This window comes from Mesoplodon mirus (assembly GCF_964341445.2).
Source record: "Mesoplodon mirus genome assembly, chromosome: 9".
NCBI classification, from domain to species: Eukaryota; Metazoa; Chordata; class Mammalia; order Artiodactyla; family Ziphiidae; genus Mesoplodon; species Mesoplodon mirus.
The window spans coordinates 23,344,656-23,371,349 of NC_138985.1; the positions used below are offsets into that span (position 1 = coordinate 23,344,656).

Consider the following 26,694-nt stretch of genomic DNA (forward strand, 5'->3'; position numbering starts at 1 on the left):
AAATAATGCCATTTGCAGCAACATGGATGGACCTAGAGATTGTCAGACTGAGTGAAGTAAGTCAAAGAGAGAAAGACAAATATCATATGATATTGCTTGTATGTAGAATCTAAACAAATGGTACAAATGAACTTATTTATAAAATAAAAATAAACTCACCAAGCAAACTTGTGGCTGCCAAAGGTGGGGGGAAGGGATAAACTAGGAGTTTGGGATTAACAGATACACACTGCTATGCTTAAAATAGATAAACAACAAGGACCTACTATATAACACAGGGAACAATATTCAATATCTTGTAATAACCTATAATGGAAAAGAATCTGAAAAAGAAAATATATGCATATGTATATATACACACACATATGTATATGTATAACTGAATCACTTCGCCATACCCATGAAACTAACACAACATGGTAAATCAACTACATTTCAATAAAAAAAAAAAGAGTATGGGTCTTGGATCTGTATCAGGAGAAAAGTCAAAATAGAGGCAATTGCATGAAAACTGGATTCCCAAGGGCTCTGCCCTTGGTGAAGTAGGAAAAAAGTTCACCATATAAAGGGAAAGGGCCAAGAAAACTGTCCCTCTTGACTCTGATATTGAGTGAAGGATAAAAAAGCCTCCTTGAAAAGCTGTAATCATAAGCCACCAGACCCTCCCCCTCTGGGATTTCAGGTCCTAACTTACACTCTGCATGATTCCCAGAAATCCAAAGTCAATAAATTAATTTAAACCAGTCCTATTTCCCTTAAAACAAATCTAAATCTTCCATGGAGAAACACACCCTCAAACCAGACCTTACAGAATTCCCACAGATAAAAATGTTAAAAAATTAGATTATATGAAAAAGCAAGACACCATGAGTGCAAGAGGGAAGGGATGTGGGAACAGATGTATATGTATGACTGATTCACTTTGTTATAAAGCAGAAACTAATAAAAAAAATCTAAAAAAAAAAAAAAAAAGGACACCATGAGTGAGAGTCAGCAGAAAGAATACATGGTACAACCTGTCAAGACTTCATGTGTTGGAATTATTAGAATCAAAATATAAACTCTCTGCTATCAAAAACATTAAAGAGGAAATTGAATACATAAGCAAAGAATATGAGACTATGAAAATGAAGCTGAGGTGAAAAAGAACCAAACAGAACTTTCTGAAATAAAAAATATAATTATCCAAGTGAAAAATTTATTGGGTGGGTCAACTAGCTAATAAGACACAAAACTGGGAAAACAACTGACTGAAACAGAAAAAAAAACTAAAAAAAGAAAAAATATGTAAAAAAGGTTAAGAGGCGGGACTTCCCTGGTGGTCCAGTGGTAAAGAATCTGCCTTCCAATGCAGGGGACACGGGTTCAATCCCTGGTCGGGGAACTAAGATCCCACATGCTGCGGGGCAACTAAGCCTGTGCGCCTCAACTACTGAGCCCACGTGCCTCAACTAGAGAGAGAAAACCTGCACACCAAAACTAGAGAGAAGCCTGAGTGCCGTAACAAAGAGACCGTGCGCCACAATGGAAGATCCCACACACCGCAACAAAGACCCCATGTGCCACAACTAAGACCCAACACAGCCCAAAACATAGGAAAATAAATAAATAAATAAACATTTTTTTTTAAAAAGTAATACTGAGGAGTTGTATTGAGACAAAATTAAAAAGAAAAAAAAAGGTTAAGAGGCATGAAGGGTAAAGATAAAGGAATAACATATATAATAGGAATTCCAGAAAGAGATAATATTGAGAATGAAGGAGAAATAATGTGTAAAGGTATCATGCCTAAGAGTTTTCCAGAATGGATATAATACACAAACGCCCAGATTCGGGAAGCAGAATAAATAACAAGTAGGATTTTTTTTTAAAAGCACAAAAATAAATCAACTAAACATAGCATACAGTAAAACTTCAGAATTCCAAAGGCAAACAGAGAATCTGAAGAGTAGTCAGACAAGTCAGCCAGCATAGTGAATGAAGAGAAGCGACGGTGAAAAAGGAGGAAGGAATAGAAAAGATAAGGGAAGAATATTATGGAAGAGAAGGGAGGAAAATGGGGAAAAAACAGCTGAAACCAAAACGGTGCTGATTAACAAGCATGAGGCGGAGTGAAAGCTGAAAAAGCCTGAGGCCACTGCCAGGTAGGGGCTGCTCCTGAATCTGACATTAAGCCTGAAAGACTAATGCGGTTCCAGATGGGTAGCATCCAGATTCCGGACAGAAAGAAGTTAAAATCCTCCTTACGGTAGGTCTCAGGATTCCCAGGTATGAAGTTCATTCTATTACAGCCTCGTAAAGAACACCACCAAACATAGAACAACTACCACGAAGGAAAGCCAGCAGAACAACAGATCTAGATGCCCAAAGATGTCAAATATTATAATGATCAGATACTAATAAAAATGATCATATCTGAAATGGTTAAAAAAATTTAAATGGTAATAAAACTCACAAAGGAATTTACAATGGAATATTACTCACCCTTAAAAAAGGAAAGAAATCCTGACATATGCTACAGCATGGATGAACCCTGACGCCATGATGCTACGTGAAATAAGCCAGACACAGAAAGACGGATATTGTAGGATTTCACTTATCTAAGGTCCCTAGAGAAGTCAGGTTCATGGAGACAGAAAGTAGGACGGAGGCTGCCAGAGGCTGGGGGTGGGGGAAATGGGGATGTTTAATGGGGACAGAGTTTCAGTTTTGCAAGACGAAGAGTTCTGGATTGGCTGCACAACAATGTGAACGTACTTAACTGAACTGTACACTTAAAAACGGTTAAGATGGTAAAAAAAAAAAAAGTTTTAGTGTATTTTACCACAACTAAAAAAATTAAAACACAAAGGGTAAAATGTTATAAAGTTGACCAGACAGATTTACAAAATAACATGAAACTTCTGAAAATGAACAGTAAAATCAACTAGCTTAAAAAAGTTTTTTTAACTCAATACATGATAAACATCATATAAGACACAGCTAAACACAGTATTATTAAAAAGAAAATAGAGCTCAATAAATGATCCATAATATAGCACAGGCAAAAGAAAAATATGAAAGAGAGTTTAAGTCATAGAAAATAAAATGAGAAGGTTTAAGTAAGTCTAGTTAGAGCTTCAGATGGGAGGAATGAAAGTGAGGGAATGTTCAAAGAAGTAATAGCTGCACTTTTTCCAGATTTGAGGGGAGACATGAATTCATTGACATAGAAACCACAGTATATACTAAGAAGGATGAATAATAAGAAATACCACCTAGACATATTATAGCAAAACTACAGCTCTCCAAAGACAAGAGAGCATCTTAAAAACAATCAAAGAAAAAAGGCATATCATCTACACAAAGCAAAAGTTAAATTGCCTACAGACTGTTTCGTCCTGTATACATTCTGGTTTAAGTATATATGCACACAAATACAACCCTTTTGGAAAACAATTCTCTATTATCTAGTGGAATCAAAGATGCTCATACATTACTACCCAGCAGGTAGACTCCTTAAAAAAACAAAAAGCAGAAGACCAACAGCAACAAATTTTGCAGGTGAGCATCGTGAGACGTGTACGAGGATGTTCATAGCAGCACCGCGTAAAATAGCACGAAATTTAAAAACCACCCAAAGGGATAAAAAAGTGTGATATATAATACTATTGGCACTGAAAAACAGCACCTTGAAGCAATCTCACAAACAATGTTATGTAAAAGTTTGTATGAGATTGATTATATGAAGTTCAAAATACGTAAGGCTAAACAATGATGTAGGGTAACATTACCTCTGGGGGAAGGCAAGAGGTGTGATCAAGGAATAAAACACAAGCAAAATAACCATGTTAGATTATGTATAGTTTTTCTTTTCACCTTACATGTATGTTATCTTCATTTAAAAGAACAATAATAGCTACCAGCTTACCTTATGAATAAGTACTGTCTTGTCCCCATTTTATATATGGGAAAACTGAGGCACAGAAAGATTAAGTGGCTTTCCCAAGGTTCCAAGCTAGCACATAGTAGAGCCAAGACCAGAATCTAGGCAATCTGTTTCCATAGTAAACAGTCCTGAACACTGAGCTATTCTCCCTCTCTTTTGTATATGGGTAATATTCCATTCTAAAAATAAAAAAGAATTGAAAAGGAGAAAAATGATTGGCATTAATGCCCCCAAGGATTAATGCCATTAAAAATGTTTTGCAAAAACCTAAATATGTTGTGTGTGCATCTATATATGTGTGTGAGTGTAACAAGAAACACGCATCAAAAAGTTAATAATCATTTTACCTGCCTTATTTTATTTTCTTCACATTTTTCTTCATTTTCTAAATTATCTGCAGTGAATGTGTGTTACTTCTATATTCAGGGGGGATAAATCAACATTATTTAAAAATAGTCCTGCCCTTGGCTTTAAAAAAAAAAAAAAATCCTAAATCACATGGTAAATTGCATAGGAAGTCTAATTACATCTTGCCTGGCAGATAACGGACAACTCTTGAGTGTTACTAGGTTCCAAAAAAAGGGCCTCCATTTTGTATCCGAAGGCAATGAGTGTTTTAGATTTCAGCAAAAATTTTAAAGAGTCTGGCACAGACTTGCTTCGGGGTTGGTCTCAACATGCGCAGATTTATGTGGCTTTGGGGCAATGCCACCCCTATCCAAGGCAGAAAGGTACCCAGGAGGGGTCCTCTGTCCACAGCCACTAAGGTGAATAAGGAGAGACACAGGCGGAATTTGATGCAACGATCAAGAAACAGACTCAGGATACAAAGAAATTAGCTGCCTGATTAGCAAGTTTAGAAAAACAGCCCTTAAAAGGGTGTGTGCGTTTCCTGCTGACACTCAGGAAAGCATGGGAGGCTGCAAAGGGGGTGCATGAAAACTGCTAAGTGTGTGGTGCTGAGCCTGCAGGGTCACCTAACAGTTGCATCTGTTTTGTTTTCCAGAGGAAGGGGGGAAGGAACGCATTTCTGCAAAGCAGAGCTTTCTTGAAAGTGGGGAAAAAAACTCTCTACAGACAGAAAATGATAGAGTTGTTATCCAGTAAACAAAGCACTAACTAAAAGGGCAATCCATGGAAATAATGGGTCAATCCCCTGGCATCTAAGGGCCAGCGCCGAGCCTCAGGGTTTTTGTGTTTTTTTTTTAATTGGGGTATAGGTGCTTTACAATGTTGTGTTGTGTTAGTTTCTGCTGTACAACAAAGTTAATCAGCTTTATGTATACATATATCCCCTCCCTCTTGAACCTCCCTCCCACCCATCAAGATCACCACAAAGCACGGAGCTGAGCTCCCTGCGCTATACAGCAGGTTCTCACTAGCTGTCTGTTTTACACAAGGCAGTGCACGTACGTCAATCCCAACCTCCTGATTCATCCCACCCCCTCCTCCACCATGTCCACACGTCTGTTCCCTACGTCTACATCTCTATTCCTGCCCTGCAAGTAGGTTCATCTGTACCATTTTTCTAGATTCCTCATATATGCTTTAATATATTATATTTTTCTCTTTCTGACTTACTTCACTCTGTATGACAGTCTCTAGGTTCATCCATGTCTCTACAAATGACCCAATTTCAATTTTTTTCTGGCTGAGTAATATTCCATTTTAAGTGAGGGTGGAAACAGCAGGCTCCCCCTTCCAGTAGCTGAGGCATAGTAACACTGTTATTAACAACTTAATACACCAAAATAAAAAAACATATCGACTTTCTAAAGGTAATACTCCAAAACTGCCCACTAACAGTTTCTACAGAACAACCAGAAGAGCACCATGGAACACACACGTTTCATAATCTGTCATCACCACTCCTCGGGTTACTAGCTTTGTGGACTGGAGCAAATCACTCACTTTTTCTTAGCTTTGGTTCCAGGCTTGTAAGATGGATATAATAACATGTGTCTCACAGAGCCCTTGTGAAGATAAGGTGAGACAGTGGATACATTGCCTAGCACAGCGCTCCTGCAAATGCTCTGGAAATACTCTTTCCACTCCTGTCCCATTTACTCACCTGCTGAGCTGCAAGCCACACCACACACAAACACACACACACACACACACACACACAGCCTGTGCCTTCTCAGAATGATGTAGCCTAGGAAAACGGCCTTCAAAAGTCACTCCTGTCTGGCTCACGACCTCCAAAGTAAAGATGAACAACTCAAGTGTATTAAAGTGAGTAGTGGGAGCTAGCTTTTGCTTCAGATTTCGCTTAAAAATTACAAATTACAAAATAGTAGCTGGAAAGGGAAACTACTAATGAATATTTATGAAGTCCGCTAACCAGAAACAAAGACAAAAGCTGCCTTTTCTTGTCACATTAAAGTGAAAACAAACAAGACATGGAGGAGGTAGCTGGGGGGGCCCAAAATGAAACTTTCATTTCAGGGACTAAGACAGGAATTAGAAGTCTGATAAAGTACATAGTTGGGACAGGGGGATACACAACCCCTAAGAATTCTAATGAACACAATCCGCAGGGACTCGAATGGAATTCCATGTTGAACATCCAAGGGCAGTCATTTGGCTAATGGTGAAGAGATCTAACTCTTGGCTTCCAGGCCAAAGAAGACTGAAAAACGTAAATAAAAATTAAGAACAAGAGGTGGAGACATGTTTCTTTTTAATGAAGTACAATCTCATACTTTATCAACTTCAGTTTTTGCCAAAGACAACCAACCGTAAGTCACCCTTGGGCCAATAACCTGGTGAAATATAGTGAATAGAGATTGAAATGTCTTGGTTACTTTATGCTGCGTATGTGTGCTTGGTTTTTATCTCTCTCTCTCTTTTTTTAATATTTATTTGGCTGTGCCAGGTCTTAGTTGCGGCATGCGGGCTCTTAGTTGCACCATGCAGGATCTAGTTCCCTGACCAGGGGTCGAACCCGGGTCCCTTGCATTGGAAGCACGGAGTCTTAACCACTGGACCACCAGGGAAGTCCCTCGTTTTTACTTCTGAGTTTCACTGAAGACTGAGTGAGGCAACTGAATTTCTTATTCTGAAAAATGAACATCATGATGATACATCACCAAGAGTCAGAACTCGGAAGTAAGTACATGTGGTTTAAGAACAGGCCAAAAACAAAACAAAACAAAAAACTTTTGAAGGCCACAAGCTAGGCTGGGGTAAAGGAAAGCTTTTCTTTCCATGAAAGTTTGAAGTTTTAAAACTGGACTACAGTGTATGAAACTTATAAAAAACCTGAAAGTAAATAAAAATCTATCAGATCTGCTCAAGATCTCTTCAAAGAAAAGGGAGATTTGACAGAAGAGATGTGATGGCAGCAATAAGAATAAAAATTTTAAAACCCTTTTCATGTTTGCACCTCAGAGGCTTATTAAACTGTTCTTATATTACAGCACTTCTTCCTCTTTAAAGTATGTATGAATCCCTGGGCATCTTGTTAACATGTAGATTCTGATAAAGCAGGTCTGGGGGTGAGGCCTGAGCTTCTGCATTTTTAACAAGCTCCCAGGTGATGCCCACACAGCTGGTCTGTAGATAACACTTTCAGTAACAGTTTAGTAAAGCACTAAAATAGAAGCCAGAAGATTTAAGTTTCAGTGCTTACTGTCAGCTTAACACGTTAAGATGTGAGGGCATGGACCCAAGCTCAGTTTTCTTGTTTGATAGATAATAGCTTACCTTGATACCTTATGGGTCACTGTGAAATTCAAATGAAAGAACATGCAAAAGCACTTTGTGAAGTGCAAAGAACAAAGAATAGCAGTATTATCACAGTTATTAAAAAGATCAAAAAGGATAAATAACTTGCTGATGAACGCAAAGCGAGAGGCAGAATTAGGCTTAAAACCTATACAATCTGGTCTTAAAGTTCTTTGAGCTTTAATGTGTTGCAACGTAAGGTAAGTTTTATTTCCATCCATGTTGCTGAAATGTATTTCCAGAATACATTTCCCTTCTTATCTTAATGCATATATTACATTGAAAATTTACATGTGGGGATGATCCCAGCATGCCTGTTTCCCCAGGTGAGTGGTGGTCGCACTGACTGCTGTACTGTTCCCCGATGCCCCAGGGGGCAAAAATAACACTATGCATACACAGTCTATATAACACCATTGTCAAACTGGGTACAATGTATTGCAGACTAGTATAAATGCCCACTCATGCAAGAGAATTTCGACATGGTCCTGATTACTATGGGCTGGAGTAATTGAGGAAGGCTTTGTGGAGGAGGTGTGCTCAAAAGGAACGGAATGGCTTGGGTAGCTTAGAAGGGCAAAGATGATGCTGAGCAAAATCAGATAGGAACTTGATTTCATGAGCTGCTTGTGAGAGCACACACAGTCTCAGGCTCTGTATTCGATAACCAGATCAAGATAATCTTGTGTTTGAAATTGACATGCACACACTGCTATATATAAAAATAGATAACCTGGGACTTCCCCGGTGGTCCAGTGGTGAAGAATCCACCTACCAGTGTGGGGGACGTGGGTTCAATCCCTGGTCGGGGAATAAAGATCCCATATGCCAGGGTCAACAAAGCCTGCGTACCACAACTACAGAGTTTGCGTGCCTCAACTAGAGAGCATGTGTGCCACAAACTACAGAGCCCACGCGCCCTGGAGCCCCTGTGCCACAACTAGAGAGAGAAAAACCGCACGCCACAACTAGAGAAGCCCACACGCTGCAAAGAAAGACCCCGTATGCCTCAATGAAGATTCCACCTGCCACAACTAAGACCCGACTCAACCAAATAAATACATAAATAATGAGTTAAACATTGAATTCAAAAAAAGTACGATAGAAATGTGAGGCAATATAAAAAAAATAGATAACCAACAAGGACCTACTGTATAGCACAGGGAACTCTGCTCAATATTATGTAACAACCTAAATGGAAAAAGAATTTGAAAAAGAATATAGATACATGCATATGTATAACTGAATCACTTTGCTGTACACCTGAAATTAACACAACCTTGTTAAACAACTATACTCCAATATAAAATAAAAAGTTAAAAATAAATTTAAAAAAATAAAATATTAAAAACATAAATTATACAGCTTATTTCACAGAGGCCATATCTCCCCAGATAATGAAACATTCTATCTCTTGAAGTAGCAAAATAAAAGTAACACCTGCTAATAATAGAAAAAAGTATCAGCCATAGTTACACCACCTTTAAAGGGACAATGTTAACATTTTGGTGCATTTACATCCAGTCTTTTTTGATGCATATATATTGTATATTTGCATAGAGTGTATATATACATACATATACATATGAAAATATGAAACTGGAATCATATTGTTTGTACGGCTTTGTCCTCTGTTCTTCTAAATTAACTTGTTAATAAAATTTTCCAGACTTCAAAAAAAAAGAAAATCTTTTTTTAAGTGTCTTTTTTTTTGTTTTGGGTTTTTTTAAAATTTATTTTTGGCTGCGTTGGGTCTTCGTTGCTGTGTGCGGGCTTTCTCTAGTTGCAGCGAGCGGGGGCTACTCTTTGTTGCCGTGCCCCTGCTTCTCACTGCGGTGGCTTCTCTTGTTGCAGAGCACAAGCTCTAGGCATGCAGGCTTCAGTAGCTGCAGCACGCAGGCTCAGTAGATGGGGCACGGGGTGCTAGAGCACAGGCTCAGTAGTTGTGGGGCACAGGCTTAGTTGCTCTGCGGCATGTGGGATCTTCCCGGACTACGGCTCGAACTCATGTCCCCTGCATTGGCAGGTGGATTCTTAACTACTGCGCCACCAGGGAAGTCCCATAAAAAGATAATCTTGTGTTAGAACACCGAGGCCATCTCCACTGCTGCGGCAGGCGGGGAGGCCAGGAATACTGGGGTAAAGGTTCTGTATGTTTTCCCTCATGAGACAGAGATCCATTTGAAGAGTTTTAATAGGACAGTAACAGAAGGAATGAAATTGGGTATTTCAGTGGGATACACTGGGGAGAGTATTGAAGACATGGGATCAGTAGGAATACATGTAAAACTCATGTTTCCAGCAACGGATGCATTTAATCAAGTGAAATCTTAAACAGAACCTCTATCTACCTGTGTATGCTTAAAAAATTAAAATCATCAATGAATTAAAGCAGAGCTGCTATACACATATTGTTGGCTGTCACTAGCAGAGTTAGAAATTATTATTTGGTCAGTCTTACTTAATTTGTAACCTCTAACTTCCTACTGGAGTACAATGCAAATCCCAGACATCATATAATTTTACCTATAAATTCTTCACCCCAGAATCTTTCACAGATAAGAATGCAGCACCATTACCGCTATTAGCAAAATCATATCATCATAATCCTTATATTGATAGATAAATACTATTCACTTGGTTCAGATTTCCCCAAATATCTCACAAATATTTGATGTTTCAGGGTTTTTTGTTTTTCTGTTCCCTTTCTCAATGGAATTTTAGATTAAAAATTATTTAAGGGCTTCTCTGGTGGCGCAGTGGTTGAGAGTCCGCCTGCCGATGCAGGGGACACGGGTTCATGCCCCGGTCCGGGAAGATCCCACATGCCACGGAGCGGCTGGGCCCGTGAGCCATGGCCACTGAGCCTGTGCGTCCGGAGCCTGTGCTCCGCAATGGGAGAGGCCACAACAGTGAGAGGCCTGCGTACCGAAAAAAAAAAAAATTATTTAAAATAACACTGCTTTTAACGTGCTTGTGCATATTTTAAAAATAAATAAATAAAGCAGAACTGCTTTAGGTCAAGGTGTGATGGGGCCCCCAGGTTGAACGCTCAGAGGTTGAACCCTTAGGTCTGCTGGGTTTCTTTTGAGAGAAGATACCATAGTGTGATGAGAATCTAAAATAGGATGCTGCGATTAGAGATCCAAAGGGAATCCATGCAGACATAGTTCTACGGGAGAAGAACAGACCATTTGTGGCTGTGGTGGAAGCACAGTCAGGCATTTTGGCCCGGAGTCCAGGGCTCCTTCTCCCACCTCATTCTTTCTCTGCCTATGACTATTTGACAAGACATGCCAAGGAGAAAATGCAAAATCCAATATACTTACTAGTAATTGAGAAACATCTCAGTGGCTTCCTCTTATCTTTCGACTCTGAGGCCTTAAAAGAACATTAAAAACCTAGTCCCCTATCTTTAATCTTATCTCTAAGCCATTAATTGATTGAACAAGATGTTCTCCAAAGTTCCACACTGCTTGCTGGGGTTCTAAAGCCCTTCAGAGTGATGTAATACTCATTGTGCTCATTTTAACAATGTCATCCCAAGATCTGAGTCTCAAAAGAACTTACATTGGATATAGATAAATGGCCCAGGATGGTAGGCTTTAGTTTATTTTTATATAGAATAGAAAGAGATGACATACAATAAGACTGAAAATTGTGATCATACCTGTCAGATTTTTAAATGGACAGGAAGACACCTATTCAATGAAAAAGATTTACTAAATTATCAGAGAACCACATACGAGGTGCCTAGGAACATTTTCAAAGATACCATAAGAAATTTAGTTAACAGGAAAATGAAAGTGGTCAAATAGTAGTTATCTTCCATTTGCAAAACAGAACGTATGTGTCTGAGTTTCTAGGAAGCATCATTTCTGAAATCTGAAATCAGAGAATCACAGAGTTCAGAGTTCTCCATAAATTCTCTGGGAAGCATCTCAGTGATTCAGGACTGAATGTTGTCTTGTCTTTTTTTTGAAGAGTTTTAAAAATATATATTTTACAAGCCCCTTCCTGTGTTTTATTGCCCAAGAACAGAGGAATTCCCTTAATACAAACCCAACTATCTTCCTCCTTTAATTTACATCCATTTTCTCATGTTCTGCCCTCTGTGAACATGGAAAAGACACATCCAATGTTCCCCTCATAAAAGACTTCCACTTACTCGAAGCTAGAAGGCAAGTTACCTGTCAATCTTCCAATCTTAACTCCAGCACCTTTCATTTGTTTCCCATAGGACTTTCTATTCACCTCTTTAATGACTTCAGGTTCCCTTTAGAACCCTGCCTGGTTTCTTCATGTACTCAATAAAAGAAAACTAACAATGAGGAAGAATTATTTAAATGTGCAGGTGATGCATCTTTTATTAACCTGATCCTCTACTAAAATAAATATTATCGGGCTTCCCTGGTGGCGCAGTGGTTGAGAGTCTGCCTGCCGATGCAGGGGATGCGGGTTCGTGCCCCGGTCCGGGAAGATCCCACGTGCCGCAGAGCGGCTGGGCCCGTGAGCCATGGCCGCTGAGCCTGCGCGTCCGGAGCCTGTGCTCCGCAATGGGAGAGGCCACAACAGTGAGAGGCCCGCGTACCGCAAAATAAAATAAAATAAAATAAATTATATATATAGTCATAAAAATGACATTAAAATATATTCTGTATTGTAATCAATTGGTCGGAACTAGTGCACTATTTATGGATTATCTGTGGGTAATTACAACAAAAGCTATAATTTATGGAGAGCTTCCTGTGTGCCGGGCACCGAATACTTGCTATCAAATCCTGGCAACAACTCTAAGAGGTTGGTATTGTTATCCCCATTTTTCACAGGGATGGTGTGGGCTGGATTGTCAGAGATCTTGATTATGATTCTGACGCCAGTGCCTTTTCGCAGTGCTCAAAAGACACGTGATCGCACACTCACACACGTATGCAGGGCATGGTCCAGGTATGGAGGCTGCCGCAGGTCAGGCTTCCTTGAACCAAACTCTGAGATGAGAATTTACATGTGGGAGTTTCACTGGTGAGGGCTCCTGGGCTCAACATATAGGGTAGAGCGAACAAAGCATACAAGGCACTGGGAGAAGCTGGACTGTAGTGCGGTCACACCAAAAGCCCCGGGTGATCGTACAGGCCCTACAGCCTTGTCCTGAATTGGGGCAAGGACCTCTGTGCCCCCAGATTGACCAGCCGTTGAATGTACGCTGCCGCCCTGGAGCAGGGAGTAGAATCTTGAGTGAGGCGGCTCTCTTTAGCTAACAGCTAAGGGCAGCCACCAAGGAGGGACCCAGCTGTGAGCTCTCAGCAGTCAGGATTCCCAGAAGCTGGGGAAAGAGTACCTCAGTCCCGAAAGGGTCAAGGGATCTGGGTGACACATCACAGCTCTACTACAGTGACTCTATTTTTGGATCCCCAACTTAGGATATGGTTCTGGGTACCTGTTTACGGGTTGGTAAGTTACAGAAATTATGTAGCTTTAATGTCAAAGAAATCAAACAAATAAGGCAGAGGTGGGAAAAAGACTACAAATACTGCTTTGGTTTATGGGTAGGAAATGAAACATATCTCTCTCTTGCCTTTCCGTCGCTTTCTTCACCTTTTTCTGTCTCTGTCCCTTTGCTGTGTCACATTCTCTGTGTGATACACATACACTAATATGATAACTGGAAACTTTGATAGCGAAGAGGGGAAACAAAAGAGGAGAGAGAATCATTTGAAATACTGGTAGCAGATCATTATTACCAATAGTGGTAAGTGGATAGCATCATTTTTTTTTTGTTTGTTTGTTTGTTTTGCGGTACGTGGGCCTCTCACTGTTGTGGCCTCTCCTGTTGTGGAGCACAGGCTCCAGACGCGCAGGATCAGGGGCCATGGCTCACGGGCCCAGCCGCTCCGCGGCATGTGGGATCTTCCCGGACCGGGGCACGAACCCGTGTCCCCTCCATCGGCAGGCGGATTCTCAACCACTGCACCACCAGGGAAGCCCCATCATTTCTGAATAGTTCTGTCAACGATAATACACATGTCCTCTGAAGGAAGATGTTACAAAGGACGAATAAACCCTATTAGTCGTTCTGCATTCTCAATAATGCTTTTATCCATAATCTTTCCTCATAGATTTTATTTTCTAAACCATATTAAAAAGACAATTGCCTGAGGATGGTTCTTGCCTTAAAAAAAAATATAAATACTTACACTACAGAGCATTGAAGAGGACGCTCTATTTCATTTTCTATTCTATAATGAGAACCATCAAAAATGTTTTTAAAGTTTAAAATCAAAATTATGCATTATTTATTGTTCTCTATCCATTATGGAGAAGCTTTTTAAAAGCTAGAAAGCCAACAACTAGCTGGAATGTCTTATTAGGACATGAATTTGAAATAGATCCCCGGGGGATAACGAATCCAGCTTATATTACAGGAAAATGTGAAGAGTATACATTCACATTATGCTGCCTTGCTATCCTATTAACGAATGCAAAAATAAATTCTCTAGTCCTTCTAACATGAGCAGCAAGATATTAGCGCAGAAGCCAGAGTTCAAAAAGTTAATAATAAATCTGAACCAAGAGTAATTTCGAAAGGACTCAAATGACAAAAGGCAGTGGAGAGTGAAAATTCAAATGCAGCAGGACATTATCTGATTAGAAATCCACTGTCACTGTCCTCCATCGAAATGGCCCACAAATTGCTGATGTCTGTGACCTCTACGGTGGGATTGAATTTGGATCCAAAAGCTGGTGGCTCAGCATTTCCCGTCCCCTCTCTTTTCAAAATCCCACACTACAAAAGGGCATAGGGTAACACATTTTACTGCTAAGTATGATTTGAGCCTGTTGGAAGACTGTTCATTCAAAAGTGTCACCCTGGCAACTCACCGATGGCTTTTACCTTCAAAGAGTTTGCCCTAAACAACCCCCTCCAGCAGAATTCTGTATTCTACCCACAGGGTAGAAGGAAGGCAGTCTTGAATATTTCAAACTCTAAGTACTTTTAAGTGGCAACTCCAAAGCTCACATAAGCGTGATCCATCGCTTTGCTGGCATAATGGTACGTGAAATACTCATTCTGGAATCTGAGCAGGAAGCAGCCGCCCAATACTGCTGCCCACAGTAAGATGAGCTCCCACTAAGCCAAACAATGGTGGTGAAAGCTGACTTGCCCTTTCCCAGCCATCACACCATCTTCTGTTCACTGTCTACAGAAGCTTCCACACCTGTCCATCTCTGTTCATGTCATCATTCTGCTCAAGGTGGCCAAGCTATGCAGAGGGCAAACATGTCAAGACAATGTCTCCCCATGGCTCTCACCCATTACCAAGTGAAGGGTGATTTACCTGTTTCCCATCCACGATATATTGTCTCCACTCCTAGTTCCATAAACACAAACTGCCAAGGGTCTCCTGTTTTGAAAACAACATATTAGTCTGTGTCTATCCTACAAAGACTATGAGTGAGACAGGAAGGCAGAAAAAGAGAGAGACCAAAATGGGGAGACATATTTCTTGGGCTCTGCACATAAGCAACTGGAAACTCCTTTTGTGACTGGCAGCTCTCAGGAGAGTGAATCACGTTGTGTACCAGCACCCTGATGATTTACAGCCCACTGGTTTCACGGCCATGACTGACCATTCTGTGAATTTCAGAGAATAATTCATTGTCCTTCAGACCACCTACAACTTGCACTCATGTGACGTCATTCTAAGATACACCAACTCAGCATTTCCATGAATTCATTTTCTATACATGAAATTCACAGGGTCTTGAGATGTCTTTGACCCAAACTGAAATAGCTTCTGCTTAAAAGTGTTGTCTTTAAAATACATGAGGAGTGCCTTTTTAAATATATGAATGCTATCTTTTATTTAAAAAGGGGAAATAAAACTGGAAAAAAAATAGGATGTTTCAGAAAACTGGGTTGTGTGGCCAGTGTTTGCTGTGTTAGCGAATGTGCCTAACACATTGGTACTGAAAGTACCTACTTGGAAAAAATTGACTTGATAATGAATTGAGATGACAGTCCTTTTTTAATAGGAATTTAAACATAGGTGGATTTTGATTCTCTTTCAATCCTTCCTTTTAGCAGTGGAACCAGTACAGAGAAATAAAGGACATCAAAAAAACAAAATCCATGCTAAAAAAATTTTAGGTACAAAAATAAAAAATAATAAAACCTTAACCAGAGCCTAAAGCAGTAAAGCAAAATCTGTTGAACATAGAGTGATTAACCAAAGCATGTGCCATCAGTGTGAACTGATTTACTTAATTCAATTTCCTATTTTAAGACACATAGATAATGTCACGGTTCAATAAAGATTTGGAAAAAGAGGGAAAATACTGAAGTGCAAAGGACACAATGAGTTCCAAGAGGCCAGGGCGCCAGCTCCAGCTGTCAACACTGAGCAACTTACTTAATTTTGCTTCAAATTAATACTCTTGTGTATAAAAATGGAAGTGACATTAACTGATCTTGAAAGTTTCTGGAAGGATGGTAGAGAAGTGAACTAGAAGGAGGAAAAAAGGGGCATTTTGTAATTTTCCAGCAGGTCCTAAGGAGAAAAAAAAAATCTTGAAAGTTTCTGGAAGGATGGTAGAGAAGTGAACTAGAAGGAGGAAAAAAGGGGCATTTTGTAATTTTCCAGCAGGTCTTAAGGAGAAAAAAAAATCAGTAAATTAATTAAGGCCATGGTAATCAAATAACATTCACTCAAAATAGCACTATTGTAAGTATGATTTGAATTTAAAATTTTTACCCATGACAGTCCCTCAAAGAAGGCTCTGAGTAATGTATTTCAAAAGTCTAACTCGGATAGACTTGACCTCAAACAGTGCAGCCTCTGTTACAACAGTCTTCCTTAATGACATTCTGGGTTGATGCCGGGAAGACCCAAAGGCTGGGACCCTTGCACCGCCCCTCTGAAGAATGCAAGAAAGATACTACTCAGTCTTCCATAAGCTATGCTCAGATCCTGGGCAGAGCAATGAACGTGAGGAATTGACAAGAAACCTCGATTTATACAGAAAACGAACTAAACTTCGGAAAGCAAAGCACTTTTCTTAATTTCTAGAACCACTGCGAATTAAAATGGAGAATGGCACTCATTTGTAACTCTCCTACATTTTAGGGTTTACAAGGTTTTTCAAAAACCGGTTGAAATTTCCTTTCACCAAACTCAGAAGGTCACAACATTTGTCATGAGGAAAAAGCCTAATTCATCATGCCAAGAAAATAAGGCCAACAAGTACAGATACAAACGAAATGATAGGTAATGGCAAAATAAAATGAAAACTGAGAATGTGGTGAGTTGTGTGTGTGTGTGTGTGTGCGCGCGTGTGTTTTTTGGCCGTGCCACGCAACCTGTGGGATTCTTAGTTCCCTGACCAGAGATCGAACCTATGTCTCCTGCAGTGGAAGCATGAAGTCTTCACCACTGGACCACCAGGGAATTCCCATGAGTTGTGTTTTAAGTGTAAGAATGAATAATAGTGAGGGCTTAAGTACAAAATCAAACTCCTATTTTTAAAAAGATTTTTAACTATTGCCTGTAACTCCCAAATCAACGTTGCTAGCCCTGAACCCTCCCCTAACCACCATACTTAAACTTCCAACTGCCTGGTGGATATTTCAACCCATCTTTGAAATATATGTGTCCCAAAGTCCTCTCCTCTCCAACAGTAAGTCCGCTTTCCTCCTAATCCCCTTGATGACATCATCATCATTCTGACCCAAGTCAGAAACCTGACAATCCCAAGTCCTAACATGCTCTTGCTTCCAATGCCCAAACTATCACCAAATCCAGAATATTCTAGCTCTTTCAAAGTTCACTCTCTCTATTCCTCACTGCTTCTACTCTAATTCTAGCCCTTCCATCTCTTCCCCGGATCATTACAAAACGAATCTTCCTTCCTTCAATCTTGCTCACCTGCAACTCTTTTTCTATACTTTCTCCAGGGTAACACACCTAAAACACCAATGACCGCCAGCTTAAAACCCCTCAGAGGAAAAGGGAACCCTCTTACACTGTTGGTGGGAATGTAAATTGGTGCAGCCACTATGTAAAACAGCATGGGGTTCCTTAAAAAACTAAAAATACAATTACCATATGATCCAGCATTCCCACTCCTCGCATATATCCAGAGAAAACCATACTTCGAAAAGATACATGCACCCCAATGTTCAGTGCAGCACTATTTACAATAGCCAGGACATGGAAGCAACCTAAATGTCCACCAACAGATGAATGGATAAAGATGTGGTATATATATACAATTGAATATTACTCAGCCATATAAAAGAATGAAATAATGCCATTTGCAGCAACATGGATGGACCTAGAGGTCATCATACTAAGTGAACTCAGACAAAGAAAGACAAATATCATACGATATCACTTATTTGTGGAATCTAAAAAAAAACGATACAAATGAATTTATTTACAAAACAGAAACAGACTCACACACATAGAAAACAACCTCATGGTTACCAAAGGGGAAAGGTGAGTGGGGAGGGATAAATTAGGAGTTTGGAAATTATCAGATACACACTACTATATATAAAATGGGTAAATAACAAGGTCCTAGTGTATAGCACAGGGAACTATATTCAATATCCTATAATAAACTATAATGGAAAAGAATCTGAAAAAGAATATATCACTGCTGTACACCAGAAACTAATACAACATTGTAAATCAACCATATCTCAATTTTTAAAAAAACCCTCAGTGCTTAAACTTACTTACTTACACACATGCACACACACACACACACCCATACCTGTGGTTCAACAATCCTGAAAACGTATTACTTCTACATGTGGGTTTCACACACCTATCCCACCGCCCCTGCCTGCAATGCCCTCCTCAACCCCATCCTGCTCTTTACCAGGCTAACTCCTATTCCTCTTTCAAGGGCCATTTCAGGGGTCACCTTCTCTAGGAAGCCTGCTTTTACACATACAATCTTCCAGCCCCAGGCTGCATTTGATGCCTTTTCCATTTCCATTCCTTAGTGTACTCTCGATATATTTATATCATATTGGAGTTGGTCATATTTATTTATGCATTTATCTCTGCAATTTACAGATATTCCTTGAAGGGTAGGACTTATCACCTTTGCTTTTTGAGATCCTAGCAAAGTTTACTGAATCGAAATAAAAATGAACCAAACTATAGAGGAAAACAGATTGGAGCGTATGAGGGTATTTTGGAGAGTTATAAATGTTCGGAAATAGTAATTGTTTTTCTTGCTTATGCAAATAATACACCATGGTTTACAAAGTGCTTTCACATAAGTTATATTGTCTGGTTCTTAAAACAATCCTAGAAGGCAGGGTAACGCAGAAATGAAGGCTGAGGGAGACCCTAAATGCATAAGAAATTTATCTGGGAAAAGAAACATTACTAATTTTTTTAAGGGGTGTGTGTGTGTGTGTGTGTGTGTGCATGTGTTCAAGTAGGTCTTCATAGATCTTCATTCCACAGCTCCAAACTTTAAATAAATTCCTGTTCAGTCAAAATAGCCAATTGATTTCCTTCATCACTACTAAAAAAAAAAAAATCTCCTGAAAAACAAAAACTCTCAATTCTTTACCAAGAATTATCAATAACCTATTCCCTTATTCACTCTTTTCCAAGAAGCAGATCTCAGAAGACAGAACAGCTCATTCAGACTTCTAAAGACAAAGAGAAAACTGTTTCACTCTTACCTTCAGAAGATCCACTGGGTCGGGAATCTCCTGAAAGTTTCCCTGATTTTGGAAGCCGTCCTTTTCCCAGGATGCCAATTCCTGACAGCAGCTTTGGTCAAAGTCTTCAGCACACAGGTGTGGAATATCACAAAGATTTCTGAAAAGGAAAAAAACAGAACAGTGTAAACTGTTTTGGGTTAGCTAATTCTATTAAGCTGAGATTTCATTCAACTATCCTACTAAAACTGACAAGGGGAACTTAATACGTATGAAATTCCATGATGAATTTTAACCAAGCCTTACTGTAGTTACAGACATCAATGTCTAAGAAACTTCAGGCAATTTCATTGCAACAGGTAATGAAGAAAGGTAACACAATTCCAGTTACATTTTGGTACAGGATAGTAGTCTGAATGACCCCTAAATAGCAGGAAACAACTGCGCACACAAAGAGGGAAAAAAGGCACTTGATCTTATTTTACTCCATACTTCATGGGAATACACGGTGCTTTACAATCACATCAACAAACAGGCCGCAGCTGGGAAGAATCTAATTCAGGTTGAAAAGAACAACAATGACGAACGAAGTATTTGACGAAGGTTGACGATCTCAGTGAGGAACGCAGCTATGCAATTACATTTCAGAGGTGGCTTTGAAGGTGCTGAGAAAAGAAAGCATCTGAGAATGAAGGTTTCAGAACACATCGTCGTAAGAAAACAAGCAAAAGGTTAAGGTAGAACAGCACAGAATGAAACTTTAATTAAATGGAAGCCAACTAATAGAAGTGTTTGAATAGTGTGTTTATTTAATACCTCACTTTTATGAGAAAGAGTGAAAAAAAATCACAGAAAAAAATTGTTCAGAAGACCTCTTTTAAACCAGAACTTGGGGGTGGTATACAGGGAGAAACGAGAAAAGCAGGAAGTCTAGACCTGCCTTTCCCATTCATAGTCTGACCTCAGGCTTGCTAAGTGCTTCTCAACCTTGTGGGCACCTTTGCACCACCAGAAGAGCTTTTTAAAAAATATCAGTGACTCGGCCCCATGCAGCCAAAGAGATCCCTGACCAATTACATCAGAAGATCAGGTAAGATGGAACCCAAGCACAGGCATTTTTTTCAAAGGAGAGAAAGTCAGAGACATTCTTTGATGACTCATTCAGAGCTAAGAGTTCTGTCTTCTCTACACAATTTGAACCTGATCACTCAATTTGTTTTTAAAACAAACACGGTTTAAATTAATAGTATCCAAATTTTTCAAACCCTAAAAAATTAAATAGTTCCCCCTTTCGAATTATAGTTTTCTCCAGATATATGCCCAGGAGTGGGATTGCTGGATCATATGGTAACTCTATTTTTCGTTTTTTGAGGAATCTCCATACTGTTTTCCATAGGGCTCCCTTTTCTCCATACCCTCTCCAGCATTTATTTGCAGACTTCTTAATGATGGCCATGCTGACCAGTGTGAGGGGATACCTCACTGCAGTTTTGACTTGCATTTCTCTAATAATTAGCAACGTTGAGCGTATTTTCATGTGCCTGTTAATAACTAAGACATGGAAGCAACCTAAGTGTCCACTGATAGATGAATGGATAAAGAAGATGTGGTACAGATAGAGAGATACATAGATAGGTAGGTAGACACACAATGGAATATTACTCAGCCATAAAAAATGAAATAATGCTATTTGCAGCAACATGGATGGACCTAGAGATTCATATTAAGTGAACTAAGCCAAAGACAAATATCATATATTGCTTATATGTGGAATCTAAAAAAGGGTACAAATGAACTTACCTACAAAACAGAAACAGAGTTACAGATGTAGAAAACAAACTTATGGTTACCAGGGGGTAAGGGCAGGAAGGATAAATTGGGAGACTGGGATGGACCTATACGCGCTACTATGTATAAAATAGATAAGTAATAAAGACCTACTGTATAGCACAGGGAGCTCTACTCAATACTCTGTAATGACCTATATGGGAAAAGAATCCAAAAAAGAGTGGATCTATGTATGTGTATAACTGATTCACTTTGCTGTACACCTGAAACTAACATGACATTGTAAATCAACTATACTCCAATAAAATTTTTTTTAAAAAAGATATGAAAAGATATGAAAAGATATTATATAGATATAATAAAAGATATAGATATAATTAAAAAGATATCAAAAAGGTATGAATAGTTCCCCAATTTTCGAGAGGAGGGAACCAGGGCTCTGAGCGCTATACTGACTTATGCGAGGTCCCAGGGAAGGAGCAACACCCAGATGGAATCAATTCTTCCCGGGAGGATAAAGGCAGACCCTGAGCTGGGGCTGGACCCTATTTCGGGCTGGGCTGGGTATGACAGGACCACATGGAGCCACACTGTTGATGAGGGCCTGATGCTACTGCCTTGCCAGGCACAGGAGAGCATAACCTCAGGGTTCCCACCCCTTACAGAGTAATGAAGATAAAAATAATCCGAGGAGCTAAATTATTGAGCACTCTGTATGAGCCCCACACGGTGCTAAGTGCTTTAATCCTCACCAGAACTCTCTGACCTAAGTACGATTATTATCCCCAATTGATAAATGAGGAAACTGAAGCTGAGAGTGCTTTGTCTTCTCTCCAAAATGGTGGAACTGGAATTGTAACAAAGCTGTTCTCTCCCCCAACCATGTATTGCCTCGAGGGAATGCAGTAAACAGGCAGCTGGAAGCAAGGCTATCTGTATCTGCCCTATCTTCTCTTTGTCAGAAGGCATTCTCACACTGGAAAATGGAAACAGAAGCACCCTGGAGGCTTCTCAGTGCTTTCAGATTTTCTCCGATTAAATAACTAGTTTCTGTTGTTTGGGAAAGGATGAACATTGTATGGAATGATTTTTCTTCTCCCTACACACACACACACACACACACACACACACACACACACTCTCACACTCACTCACTCACTCTGTCTCTCTCTCTCTCTCCCCCCCCTCCTTCCAAATTAGTAGAAGCTGAATGGTAAGATTTAATGCCACTATTTTGGAGACTTCAGCTCAGACAACTGTCAGAAGAGTCACCACTGAAATTCGTCCTAAATGATTCAGTCCATCATGACATGTGAATTTAAAAGCTTAACTGAAATCTCTGGAACGTCATTTACAATTCCTTAGGAAAAAAATGTATGAAACATTCTTATCCTCATCTTCAAAATCTTAGAGAAGTATCTTTGTTGCAGTTTGCTGGCCCAGTACATTTACATTATGTAAATGATTTCCTTTCTTTAAACAGCGCCGTTATTGGCTATAATAAAATCTAATTTACGAATATTCCACATATTAAACATGTTTTATTTAAGAGGTTAATGCAAAAGCATTACTGCTTCTGACACCTTAGGCAGATCCTAATTACACTGTGGCAAAATCATCTTCATAGCTCAGTTAAAAAATAACGTGAAAAGTTGGTTTTCACTATACACTTCTGGGAAGAAATAAAAGAGTGACAATAAAAATGAAAACACCATTTTGAGAATTGGAAGGGGCCTGGAAGGTGTATCCAACCATCTATCTGCCTACGGCCTATTCCATTTTCAGGGAACCCTGTATGGAGTCGAATCTCTCTTCCTCTGTAGCTTTCACTCCTCGGTCCCAGTTCTGGCCCTTGGAGACAGATCCAAATTCACGTCCTAGTGTAAACTTCCCCAACCTCAGCCCACTGTTCAGAAAAGCAGGGATCACCTGCTGTTTTAGCAGAGGTGGCCACTGATAGGACCAGGGGTAAGGACCTGACTCAAGGGCATCCACAGAGGCTGGTGGATGACTGATGAGGTTGCTTTGCGTCAAGGTCTCTGCCCTAGAAAAGAGATGATAATCAAATTAACTCTCTCTGGGATCTGGAGTGGACACTGGGAATCAGAAGAGGACCTACTGAATACGCAAAGGTGAGCAGAAAGGCCAGCAGAGAGACGACAAGAGATAAGACTCATTCCCTGAAGTAGCCTCCAACCCTGCCTGATAACTTCCCACTTCCCATATCCAGACAGATATCAGTCTCTCCTCTTAAAGGTGCCCTGTTCTCTGCAGCCCCAAATGCCCAATACTTATGGACTAATACTGGGGTGCCTCATTTACCAGCCATTCTTATAGCTGCATATCAGGTTGACAATATCTCCATTATCTTTTTGTAGGTATTTTTGTTAGAACCAAGAGAAGCCTTTACTTACACCCCATTAATATTTCACCTTTTCTTCTTACACTGGAGGTTTTTTTGTTTGTTTGTTTGTTTTTACATTTTTGGCCATGCCATGCGGGATGTGGGAACTTAGTTCACCAACCAGGGATTGAACCCGCACCCCCTGCATTGGGAGCACAGAGTCTTAACCACTGGGAAGTCCCCTATGTCACCTTTTTAGAATGGAGTTCATCATTACAACTTGCCATAAACATCTGACGTCTCAATTCTGCCCTTCCAAAATATGTTACGACTTTCACCTCCATGTCATCCACAGATTAGACCAGCATGCCATTTAGAATGATGTTTGTGCTATGACACAATACGGAATTGGACACTATTTCACAGAGCCCACAGTGGTATTAAAAATAGTGAAAACCAAACTATTACTAAATTAAAATGAATTATTTTAGTCTCGAGGTCACTCTTTAAAATTAATAATTACCAGTTCTCCAAATTGACTGCAAATCATCCTGAAGATATAAATAGTTACATAAACTGACATGACCAAGCTGTTCATTTTGCTGGATAAAGGTTTTAACATGTACTTGGTAGAGACTGCAAAACCCAGAAGAATTAGGCTTTAGCATCATTGGGGAAAATTAGGCCATACTTGAGGTAACTGGCAACTTGAACTTTGTGGTTATAGAGTAATTACCCGTGCAGCAGACCAAGAAGTTATATTTGAGAAACATACTGTGAAAACAGAGTCAGGCTCGCCTCATCCTTCCCTGAGGCAATCTTGAAAATTAGCAGAAGCTGTCATTTTAGGTATCTGGTATACCCCAGTCAAAGTGAAATTGTTCTCCAAAGATCTCAACTGCTTTGTCTAACTTTGCTTTCAGTAAGTCACATGGGATTTCTCTTTACAGTAAAAAAAATCCCACACACATCTGGCCACCTAATTTATGACAAGGGAGGCAAGAACATACAATGGAGAAAAGACAGCCTCGTCAATAAGTGGTGCTGGGAAAACTGGACAGCTACATGTAAAGGAATGAAATTAGAACACTCCCTACCACCACACACAAAAATAAACTCAAAATGGATTAAAGACCTAAATGTAAGGCCAGACACTATAAAACTCTTAGAGGAAAACAGGCAGAACACTCTATGACATAAATAACACCAAGATCATTTTTGTTCCACTTCCTATAGTAATGTAAATAAAAACAATAAACAAATGGGACCTAATGAAACTTAAAAGCTTTTGCACAGCAAAGGAAACCTTAAACAAGACAAAAAGACAACCCTCAGAATGGGAGAAGATATTTTCAAATGAAACAACAGACAAAGGAATAATCTCTAAAATATACAAACAGCTCATGGAGCTCAATATCAAAAAAACAAGCAATCCAGTTAAAGAATGGGTGGAAGACCTAAATAGACATTTCACCAAAGAAGACATACAGATGGCCAAGAGGCACATGAAAAGATGCTCAACATCACTAATTATTAGAGAAACACAAATCAAAACTACAATGAGGTATCACCCCACACCAGTCAGAATGGCCATCATTAAAAAATCTAGAAACAATAAATGCTGGAGAGGGTGTAGTGAAAAGGAAACCCTCCTGCACTGTTGGTGGGAATGTAAATTGATACAGCCACTATGGAGAACAGTATGGAGGTTCCTTAAAAAACTAAAAATAGAACTACCATATGACCCAGCAATCCCACTACTGGGCATATACCCCGAGAAAACCATAATTCAAAAAGAGACATGGGTGGGCTTCCCCGGTGGCGCAGTGATTGAGAGTCCGCCTGCCGATGCAGGGGACACGGGTTCATGCCCCGGTCCGGGAGGAGCCCACATGCCGTGGAGCGGCTGGGCCCGTGAGCCATGGCCGCTGAGCCTGCGCGTCTAGAGCCTGTGCTCCGCAACGGGAGAGGCCACAGCAGTGAGAGGCCCGCGTACCGCAAAAAAAAAAAAAAAAAAAAAAGAGAGACATGGGGGCTTCCCTGGTGGCGTAGTGGTTGAGAGTCCGCCTGCCGATACAGGGGACACGGGTTCGTGCCCCGGTCCGGGAGGATCCCACATGCCGCCAAGCGGCTGGGCCCGTGAGCCATGGCCGCTGAGCCTGCGCGTCTAGAGCCTGTGCTCCGCAACGGGAGAGGCCACAGCAGTGAGAGGCCCGCGTACCGCAAAAAAAAAAAAAAGAGAGACATGTACCATAATGTTCACTGTAGCACTATTTACAATAGCCAGGACATGGAACCAACCTAAATGTCCATCAACAGATGAATGGATAAAGAAGATGTGGCATGTGTATACAATGGAATAGTACTCAGACATAAAAAGAAACAAAATTGAGTTATTTGTTGTGAGGAGGATGGATCTAGAGTCTGTCATACAGAGTGAAGTCAAAAAGAAAAAAACAAATACCGTATGCTAACGCATATATATGGAATCTAAAAAAAGAAAAAAATGGTACTGATGAACCCAGTTGCAGGGCAGGAATACAGATGTAGACATAGAGAATGGACTTGAGGACACGGGGTGGGAGGGGGAAGCTGGGGCAAAGTGAGAGTAGCATTGGCATATATACACGACCAAACGTAAAATAGCTAGCTAGTGGGAAGCAGCCGCATGGCACAGGGAGATCATCAGCTCGGTGCTTTGCGATGACCTAGAGGGGTGGGATAGGGAGGGTGGGAGGGAGGCTCAAGAGGGAGGAGATATGAGGATATATGTATATATATGGCTGATTCACTTTGTTGTACAACAGAAACTAACACAGTATTGTGAAGCAATTATACTCCAATAAAGAGATTTATTTTAAAAAAAATCTCACACTAAAGGGCTTTTAAAGTTCTTGTGTCGGCTTTCCCTAGTTTTTTCTGTCTCCACCATGACAGTCAGGCTGTCAAGCTGTAGTTTCTCATGGTGGTCAGCATGCCTGCCTAGAGCAATCAAACCCATCCTCATGGCTCCAATTGGATACTTCTGGTCCTCCCAGGGCTGACTCTGCATAAAGGAACCCTAGAAAGCTTCATGGGGAGGGCCTGATGGACCAGTCTTAAAGAAAGCATGAGTGTATGTGTACATTTCATGTCATTTCTGTTGACCATGCAGAGGCCCTCTTGGTGTGCTTCTTTTGTTCTCAGATGTGTTGAACTGTTAAACTGTTCATTTGACGA

The 26,694-nt window shown here is 40.1% G+C and overlaps 1 protein-coding gene across 1 annotated transcript in view; it reads right to left on the reverse strand.

Moving 5' to 3' along the window:
* NRCAM (neuronal cell adhesion molecule) overlaps window positions 1–19,567 on the reverse strand; it is a 250,809-nt gene extending 231,242 nt beyond the window's left edge. The window contains exon 1 of the mRNA XM_082633110.1: window positions 19,365–19,567. The gene's annotated coding sequence lies outside the window, so the exon portion shown is untranslated. The remainder of the gene's footprint in view (window positions 1–19,364) is intronic.
* Between the last annotated feature and the right edge of the window lie 7,127 nt (window positions 19,568–26,694).